This window comes from Panthera uncia (genome assembly GCF_023721935.1).
Source record: "Panthera uncia isolate 11264 chromosome A3 unlocalized genomic scaffold, Puncia_PCG_1.0 HiC_scaffold_11, whole genome shotgun sequence".
In the NCBI taxonomy this organism is placed as follows: domain Eukaryota; kingdom Metazoa; phylum Chordata; class Mammalia; order Carnivora; family Felidae; genus Panthera; species Panthera uncia.
The window spans coordinates 55,357,027-55,367,243 of NW_026057578.1; the positions used below are offsets into that span (position 1 = coordinate 55,357,027).

General features: G+C 40.1%; 1 pseudogene; it reads left to right on the plus strand.

Moving 5' to 3' along the window:
* The first annotated feature begins 8,172 nt into the window (after nt 1–8,172).
* On the plus strand, nt 8,173–8,260 carry LOC125937212 (uncharacterized; annotated as a pseudogene).
* Nucleotides 8,261–10,217: the final 1,957 nt, after the last annotated feature.

Consider the following 10,217-nt stretch of genomic DNA (forward strand, 5'->3'; position numbering starts at 1 on the left):
GCCTTTGTATGGCTACCAGGCTTTGCTAAGTATTTGAGGAATACTTGGAATTACCTTAAATAACTCCAACAATGTGAAAGTCTTGTATACCATCCCAACTCCCAAAAGTGACTTCGGGAAAATCATATTTATTACAATAATCATGTAGTGCCCTTTGCCTCTGCTCCATTTCGCTGGATCCCCTCTTTTTCACCCTCTCAGTATCTTTCCTCTTGCATTTCCTCTTGCATTTCTCCAAAGAATGCTGACTTCTTATTCTAATTAGCTACCTCTAGTCCTTACATTGAAGCTCACCTTACTTCAATTTTCACATAACCTACTGTTTACAATAATGCTAGCATATATGCTGTAGTTTGAATATTTGTGTCCCCTCAAATTCATATGTTGAAATCCTAACCTCCAAAGATAATAGTATTAGGAGGTAGGTCCTCCAGGACGTGCTTAGGTCATGGGGGTGGAGCCCTCACGAACAGGATTAGTGCCTTATAAAAGAAATGTCAAGTTGGTGGGTAGCCCCTTCCATTCTGTGAGGACCCAGAAATGAGGAGCCGGCCATGAAGGTGGAAGAAGGAAGAAGGCTTTCACCAGAACACCATGCTGACACCTTAATCTTGGACTTCCCAACTTCCAGAATTGGGATAAATACATATATAAATATATATATACATATATTATACATTTTATATGTTATATATATTATATATAATATTATTATATATTATATATTAACATATATTATGTATGTGTTATATATTGTTAAATATATATATGTGTGTGTGTGTATATATATATATATATATATATATATATATAGTTACTGCAGCCTCAAAGATAATATATTTGCTTATACTGGATATTGATATTCCAGGCACATTCTAAGCATAATAACACATAACCCTTAGATATTTCTCATAAAAATATTCTGACATAGTCTCTTACATTCTCATTTTGCAGAAAAGAAACCAAGTGACCTGCCCAAGGGCACCAAACTATAAGGGCAGAGCTTAGACTTGAAGCCCAGGCTTCATTCCCTTCCTGACATATTTCCCTTCTTGCTCTGTTCCTAGAGTGATGCCACTGGGGCCCCTCCACATAACTTTCCAGGTCCATGTGATATGTTGGGATTCTGACAGCCAGGAGTTCTGGGGCCTCCAAGGATTGTCTCCTCCCTATCTGCTGACTTACTACTTTAAGTAATCACCCTCTAATGCCCTGCTTCCCTACTGTCTCCCTCGTCTTGACCCTTTTAAGTAAAAGCCCTGCCCATTGGTGATTTTGTCTTATGCAGTCATGGCTGCTGGCCAGGCCTTCCTTCTGTCATTATTCCTTATATGAACCTTTGTAATGTTATAATCCCTGATAATTTTGCCTGCTTTGGAGTGTTGTAGGACCCATGAACTCATTGCAACGATTCACTGCCTTTTCTCACTTCAGATATCACTGTATCACCACCTTGGGATTTTGACAAAGTCTAAACAACGGTTGAGGCTTAAAGGCCAAATTTGGGGCATGATCGAGATCTGGCTGTCAGAGGAAGCCTATATTTGTCACTGTAACAACAGATTCTACTATCCCACCAGCTAGCTAGCTATTCCTTCTGTGTTTCAGCATTTCATTCTCTCATGCTTCTGACTCTGCAGACTCTCCATTAACATATGAGTTTGTCTTATATTTATACTAAAAGAGAACCATCTGTATTCTCTTTATCTTCCCAAATGTTCGACAGTGGAATGTTACATTAACTCTTTAATGTTTATTTATTTATTTTGAGAGAGACAGAGAGAGGGAATGAGCAAGGAAGGGACAGAGAGAGAAAGAGAGAGAGAATATCACAAGCAGACTCCATGCCGTCATTGCAGAGCACAACTCAGGACTCAGACTCACAAACCCTGAGATCCTGGCTTGAGTCAAAATCAAGGGTCAGATGCTAAACTGACTGAGCCACCCAGGCACCCCGGAACATTACATTCATTTAAACTCGTATAATTAAATGTGTCTTCCTCTTAACGGGTTGATATTTTAATTCAAAAATTCATTAAACCCATGTTGAGCTCAGCCTTTGGCAAAAGTCAACTTCAGCATATATTTCTCTTTGAGGTCCACAATCAGACCTATTTCTGAAGCTCAGAACCCACATATTTCCCTGGTGCTTATGCCAGTGAAACTAACTTAACATGTCACATTTCCTTCTACTGACTGGATAGGAATGAATGGCCTCAAGGAAACATTTAAGCAAAAGTTAACTACAGAGACACTGGAGAGGGGAAATAAGAATTCAGAAGGAAAGTGACTTAGAAGGACAACAGATGGAACGGGCAGCTGATGCAGTGAAAAAGGAAGCTCCGAGAAAGACCTAGAACAGCCTGAACACAAGGAGAAGGAACAATCCCTGATTTAGCAAGTTGTCCAAGCCCAAAACTCACATCTACTGAACAAATGAAAACTATTACTTCCCATTACTGTACAAAGCAAATACATAAACAACAAATAAAGCAAAGCAAACGGATCTTCTACAAGAAATTGTATCTGTCCAACCAGTGAAAGAAAAGGGAACTGTGGATAGCCTAAAAAAATAGAATAAAAATTGTACTTGGTGAAAAGTTCGCCTGGCAGAGGGCCCAAGAACACAGCCGCTGTAGCCGGGCAGCCTGGGTTCAAGCGAGATTCTGTTACATAGTGGTTGTTTTATTTGGGGGCAAGTCACTTAACCTCCACAGTGTCAATTTTGTCATCCGTAAAAGAGGGATAATCAGAGTCCCTCTCTTCTAGGTTTGTTATAGTTAAACGAGTTATTATTATAATCACTTTAGAACAGTGTCTGGCATTTTTATCATAATCACATGCAGAAGAATGCAACATATGTTTCCAAAGGAGCTACATCTAGTTTATGGACCCTCCCTACAGACTAACACCACTTGAATTCCTCAGGATTACTGGGAGAAGGGAAAAGAGACAATATATTCTGAAACATGAATGGAACCTTTCGAAAATTAGGCAGATGTAGTAATGTTGTCTTAGAAAAAGGATTAAGCCATATCATGCATTTCTTCCTTTTTCTTCCCTGATATCACAGCTGGAACAAAGAAAATCCTATTATGCAACATTTTAAGTTGCACCTTTTTAAAGGAAAATTTAAAAGCCATGTATGACTGAGGCAGGAAGACTGCATATTTTCAAACAAAATAGTGTTAAAGCCTAGAGGTTGATTTTTCCCCCCACCTATTAAAGCAAAACCATTCTAAAGTATACTATTTTAAGGTAGCGTTTTACATAATAAATCCTGAACTGCTCCATTAAGGTTCTGTATGCTAAATAATCTTTCACTTTCAGTTACTCACACCAATCAGAGGTAGAAAAGCACATCTTCAACTCTATTTCCCTAACAGTGGGAGAGAAGCAATTGAAGCCTCCGTGATGTTTTCTATCACTTACAAGATGAACTTTAATTGTTTCCAGGTTTCACATCACTTTCAATTTTATAAGTCGCAAGAGTCGCAAACAAGGTTAAATCTAGATAAAATGATGCAGCTCATAATCTGAATTTTAAAAGAAAGAGAAAGACAAAACACATCCTGGCCATGTATATAATGCTTTGTTTAAAAGATGTGGATTGTCAGAGAGAGAGAGAGAGAGAGATGCAAATTATCACAATAGCGGCTTTTACAGTTCTCCTTTTCACTGAAGGTATAGAGGCTGCATGAATTAATGAATAAGCAGATATACACATAATTATCGAATTCCAGGGAAATTGAATAGAAAAAAAATGTATATCAGATGCACCATCAGATAGTTTCCTAGGTTCTTGTAATGGATAGTTACAGGAATTAAATAAGTGTTTGTTGACAAGAATCTCCATAAATATAAAAATGGGGGAAAAGGCAGCTTCCAGAATACCTACGACAACTATTCATGCACTAAAATATCATTACTTGCTGTGTTTAATGCATCTCAGAGTCCTTTTTATCAATGACTGCAATTCCCAGAAAATGGTTATAACTTCAAGCCTTAACAACTGAATATTTGGTTAATACAGAATATATATTGGAGTCACATCAATATATGTATAAATTATATTTATGGAAGAGAGATGTACCTATGTACATATTTGAAAGTAAGATATGATAAAATCTTTCTCTTGATAAAATCTCTCTTATTTTCTGGGTAATCAGACTGAAATTTTCAGAGACCATGTTCTTTTTTTTTTTTTTTTTTTTTAATGTTTTTTTTTTTTTGAGACAGAGAGAGACAGAGCATGAACGGGGGAGGGTCAGAGAGAGAGGGAGACACAGAATCTGAAACAGGCTCCAGGCTCTGAGCTGTCAGCACAGAGCCCGACGCGGGGCTCGAACCCACAGACCGTGAGATCATGACCTGAGCCGAAGTCGGCCGCTTAACCGACTGAGCCACCCAGGCGCCCCTCAGAGACCATGTTCTAATGAACTTGAACATAAACAAGAACACGGCATAGGACAGGTGCCTGGAATATGTCTAAAAGTCAAAGCCTCCAAATTTAGCTGAGAGGTACCTGAGAATTAACTCAGTGGACTCTCCTTCACATCTACAGGCTCCCAAAGGAATAAAGGAATGTTGAATCTAGAATAGCCTTTAAACTAACCTGATTTCCCATCCAAGCAAACTGAGATCAGAAGAGGTTAAATAATCTCCCAGCTCAAAATAGGGTGTCAATGATAGAGATTTCTGCTGCTGTAATTTATAACATGAGACCCTATGCCTAGTAGAGAGGCTGACAAAACAGATACTGAAGGGCATTTAGTCAATAAGAAAAAAAAAAAAAAAACAGAATCAGTGCATATTGAGGTTGGGAGAGTCGGTGAATTTCAAACTCAACTAAGAATTTTACTTTGATTAAAAAACTACTTTGTATATATACGGTAACAAAATGGTTCTTTCTACATGTGTTCAAACAGGTCTTTGTGGAACAAAGAGCTCCCATCATGGCTCACTGTGAAATGCTCAAGGCTCCACCGCCCAACAAATAACCAAACACGCTGTCTAGTCTCATTCTCACTATAATTGCTTAAGAGTTAATCAATGCATGGGGCGCCTCACTTGGTTAAGCATCCGACTTCTCCGGTCATGACCTCACCGTCCGTGGTTTCAAGCCCCGCATCTGGCTCTGTGCTGACAACTCAGAGCCCGGAGCCTGCTTTGGATTCTGTGTCTCCCCCTCTCTCTCTCTGACCCTTCCCTGTTCACACACTCTCTCTCTCTCAAAAATAAGGATTAAAAAAAAAAAAAAAAGAGTGAATCAATGCAACTGGACAAGAAAATTTTTAAAGAGGCCCAAAAGCATAATGGTTAAGAGTCAGCACCCTGGAATCAGATCGATTCAGACTAAGTTCCTGGCTTCGACTTTTACTGACTCGTATAATCTTGGGTGAGTTGCTTAACTTTTCTGAACTGTAGCAACTCGTCTGTGAAATGGAGATGAAACACCTCAGTTCATGGAACTGATGGAAACCCCCAAACTAAAATACAAGCATGCTTATTATTACCATTACCACTCTTTCAATTTATCTTTTTCTAAAAAAAAATTTTAATGTTTATTTATTTTTGAGAGAGAGAGAGACACAGAGCTCGAGACGGAAAGGGCTAGAGAGAGAGGGAGACACAGAATCCGAAGCAGGCTCCAAGCTGTGAGCTGTCAGCACAGAGCCCATGCGGGGCTCGAACTCATGAACCGCGAGATCATGACCTGAGCCAAAGTCCGACGCTTACCGACTGAGCCACCCAGGCACCCCTCTTTCAATTTATCTTAATCTTCACTATCAAAGATGGAAAAGGCAAAATTATTATCATTTGCATCCATCTCCTTAGAAAACAAGAGAGAATGGATTGCAGCACATTTGTTTGTTTGTTTGTTTTAATTCATTTTGTAGTTTTTTTTACATTTATATATATATTTTTTTGATAGACTGAGAGAGGCAGAGCACAAGTGGGGGAGAGGCAGAGAGGGAGACATAGAATCCAAAGCAGGCTCCAGGCTCTGAGCTGTCAGCACAGAGCCCAATGCGGGGCTCGAACTCGCAAATCGCGAGATCATTCATGACCTGAGCCGAAGTTGGACGCTTAACTGACTGAAACACCCAGGCGCCCCATCATTTTTGTAGCTTCTGATAGGTGTGTGTCTGCATGTTTGCAAAACCATTTCATCAAGTCACAACTGACATACAAAAATATGTGCATAATTAACGTACACCATTTGATGAATTTGGAGGTAAGTATACACCCATGAAACCATCACCACAAAGCTCAGAATCATAACTACAACCACCAAAAGTTTCCTCCCACCTATTTCTTTCTTTCTTTTCTTTTTTCTTTTTTTTTCTTTCTTCCTTCCTTCCTTTCTTTTTCTTTCTTTCTTTCTTTCTTTCTTTCTTTCTTTCTTTCTTTTTCTTTCTTTCTATTTAGTGGTAAGAGCACTTAACATAGGACCTAGCTTCCTAGAAAATATTTAAGTACACGATACAATATTGTTATCTATAGTCACAGATGTCCAGAACCTTAGATGTCCAGAACTTAATCATCTTGTGTAGGGGCGCCTGGCTGGCTCAGTTGGCTAAGCGTCTGACTTTGGTGCAGCTCATGGTCTTGCGGTTCATGAGTTTGAGCCCGGCATCAGGCTTTCTGCTGTCAGTGCAAAGCCCACTTGGGATCCTCTGTCCCACTTTCCCTCTGCACCACCCTCCAAAATAAATAAAAACATTTTAAAAAATAACTTAAAACAAAAATCCTCTTGCGTAACTAAAGCTTTCTAGGCTTTGACCAACACCTCCTCCATGTCCCTCCTCTGTCCAGCCCACCCTTCTGTTTGCTGCGTCTTTGAGTGGAACAATTTTAGATTTCACATAAAAGTGGGCTCTTTAGGGATTTGTCCGGTGTATGGCTTATTTCACTTAGTACAACGTTCTCCAGGCCCATCCATGTTGTAGTGAACGGAAATAGTTCCTTCTTGTTTGAGGCTGAATAACACTCGGTATATATACATTTTCTTTATCCATTGAACGTTGATTGAGGATGTTTTCACATCTTGGCTCTTGAGAATAATGCTACAATGGACATGGGAGTGCAGGTATCTCTTCAGGATCCCAATTCCAATTTCTTTGGATTTGGACCCAGAAGTGGGATTACCAGATCAACCGCCATTGGAACGGTATTGGCTGGTGTTTCTCCATTTGTTGCTTTCCCCAAGGTCTACTCGTGGCGATCCTCTGATCAGATCTGTGCTTTTGACGCCACTGACTCCCTCATATAGGTGTCCCTGCCCTCCAGTTCCTGGCTGGGATTATCGACGGGAAGTACTGGCAAGAGACTGAAAGGCCCAAAGGAAGAAAGGCCAGGATATACACCCCATTCCCTCAGCTGTGCTTCTAGTGTAGCTGGTGCTGTCCTTAATGCTTCTGAAAGGCAGACCTTTGTTCATGGCTCCCAGTGCTTTCTGGGCTTTCTGTCCTCTTATCCCCCCAGGCTAAGTAAGTGGTGGTAATGGTCTCTCCGTGCCCCTAGTCCCTGTGTCCTTCCCCATCTTTTTGGGCTTCCCTTAACCTTGCTCATTTTTTTTTTTTTCCAACGTTTTTTATTTATTTTTTTGGGACAGAGAGAGACAGAGCATGAACGGGGGAGGGGCAGAGAGAGAGGGAGACACAGAATCGGAAACAGGCTCCAGGCTCCGAGCCATCAGCCCAGAGCCCGACGCGGGGCTCGAACTCACGGACCGCGAGATCGTGACCTGGCTGAAGTCGGACGCTTAACCGACTGCGCCACCCAGGCGCCCCTTGCTCATTTTTTATAGTCACAATTCCATCAAACTGTCGTCAGTAAACTCTTTGAGCACGCCTTCTCTTTTTTGCTGGAATTTTGAAGGATAAAATGATCGATTGCAAAATAAATGAGTCCTATATAAATAACAAGTTGCCTTTTAGAGAAATTTAAAGGGAAAGACAGAGACAATGAACAGAACAATCCAGAATATACCTACTTTTATAAGGACGTTTGCTTTTATAGGATAGAAGTATGTAAATATAAGCATTATTGTACAATGGTGTAGACATAAAAGTTTTACTGAGGATCGTAGTGGAAATCTATAAGCTCCAGGAAGGTCCTGTTCTGTGAGGTTTGCTTCAGTGCCTTAGCATAAGATGTCCCCATTGCATCGCTTCTCGGCCTTTTGGCTAAGATCAAGTGTAGATGTCCCACATTGCAAATATGCAATAATTATTATTTTAACTACATACTTCACATTAAATAAGAAGAATAGCATACCATGCTCCTGAATAATAATAATGTTTATGTCTGTGTGCATCTGATCTTTGTGTGTGTATGCAAATGCGTTTTCCATAGATGGCTGCCACAAAAATCTGCTGTTGCATATACATTTTTATAATGGGACATTGCCTATTCTCCAGAATGAAATGGAATCTATTTATCCATACCCTTGAATCTGGTTCCGTGATTGCATTGGCCGGTAGAGTATGACCAAAGTCACAGAGTGTCATTTCTGGGCTTAACCATTGACTGGCCTGGCAAGTTGTGTTTCCTGCCTCATGAAAGCCTTGAAACTACTCCGAGGCTGTCATGTGGTGCAGTTTCTAAGCCACGTGGAAAATCTCTGGAGCATGAGACACTGTGGGGTATGACAGGAAATGAAGCCAAGAAACAGGAAGCACCAGACGAGTGAGGGAAGAAGACATCTTGCTGCTGGACCCTCCAGTAGTAGCCACCCAAGCTAATGCCACGTGAAGTAGAGACAAACCAACTGGCTGAGCCCTTTCTCAATCTCTGACTTACAAAATCATGAGTAACGCCTGCTTGATGGCACTGGCTACTTTATGTGGCACCCCGGACTACATTGTGTGCCTGTGTGCACGTGTGTGCGTAATATGATAAAACGGCCTTTTCAAAGGATGGAGTTTGTAGTAAAATTATTAAAACAAGTAGCAAAAGAACTCAAAGTAAAGATCGTTATTTACCTCACATCTTACAAAGTAATTTCCAGACACTTCTAAGATGGAAACGGTTTTAAATCTCGCAGACTTACTGGAATACATTATAGAGGAGTATCTATGTAATGACTGAAAACTTCCCGGATGTGACACAGAAGCTGATAACAGGAAAACAAAATAAATGTTGCAAATTTTAGTTACACTAAATACCACATGAAAAGCTAAAGATACAAAGAAGCCAGGAAGGGATGTCTAGGTGACTCAGTTGGTTGTGTCTTATTCTTGATTTCAGCTCAGGTCATAATCCCAGGGTTGTGGGATCGAGCCCCACCTCAGGCTCTGTGCTAGCCATGGAGCCTGCTTGAAATTCTTTCTCCCCCTCCCCTGCCTTCCCCACTTGTGCTCCCGCTTTCTCGTCCTCTCTCTCTCTCTCTCTCTCTCAATAAACAAACAAACAAACAAACAAACTGGGATTATGTATTACAAAAAATGGGTTAATATTCCAAAAATATGAAAAGCTCTTAAAAGAAATTGAAATGATGAAGACTCCTTACTTCCTCCCCTCCCCCGCAAAAAAAAAAAAAAAGACCAAGTGAGTAAAGGGTAAATTTACTAATAACTACAAAAAAAAGATAAATAAGAAAATATGTTTGTCTTCACTAACAATAAAAATGCAAATCAAAATAAAATATGATACTATATTTCCTCCTATAAACTTGGTCAACATGAAAAGGAAAGTAATTCTGCTACGGGCCAGAAAAGCCAAAATGATTTTCTCAAAAGAAAAGTAAAAAATGATACAGCAAGAAAAAAATATGCAGGTATGTTTTACAGAGCCCAGGTTTTGTCTTGTTCTTTGTTTCTATGAAATACTTTCGCATTCTTTTTTCCTTAATGCTTATTTATTTATTTTTCATAGAGAGAGGTAGAGAGCAGGCAGGACAAAGACAGAGGGAGACAGAATTTCAAGCAGGCCCCATACTGTCAGCACAGAGCCAGATGCCGGGCTTGAACTCACGAACCGGGAGATCCTAACCTGAAACGAAACCAAGAGTCAGATGCTTAGCCTGCTGAGCCACCCACGCACCCCAATACTTTCACATTCTCAAAGGTAATTCCCCCTTTTTTAGTTAAGCTGATTTGAGTTGGATTTCCATCACTTGCAAGCAAGGGTGACGGTGGTAATAATAACAACATGATCTCTTCCAGTCTAGACAAAGAATAAAGGATCACCCAAAACATAAAATGCTTTAA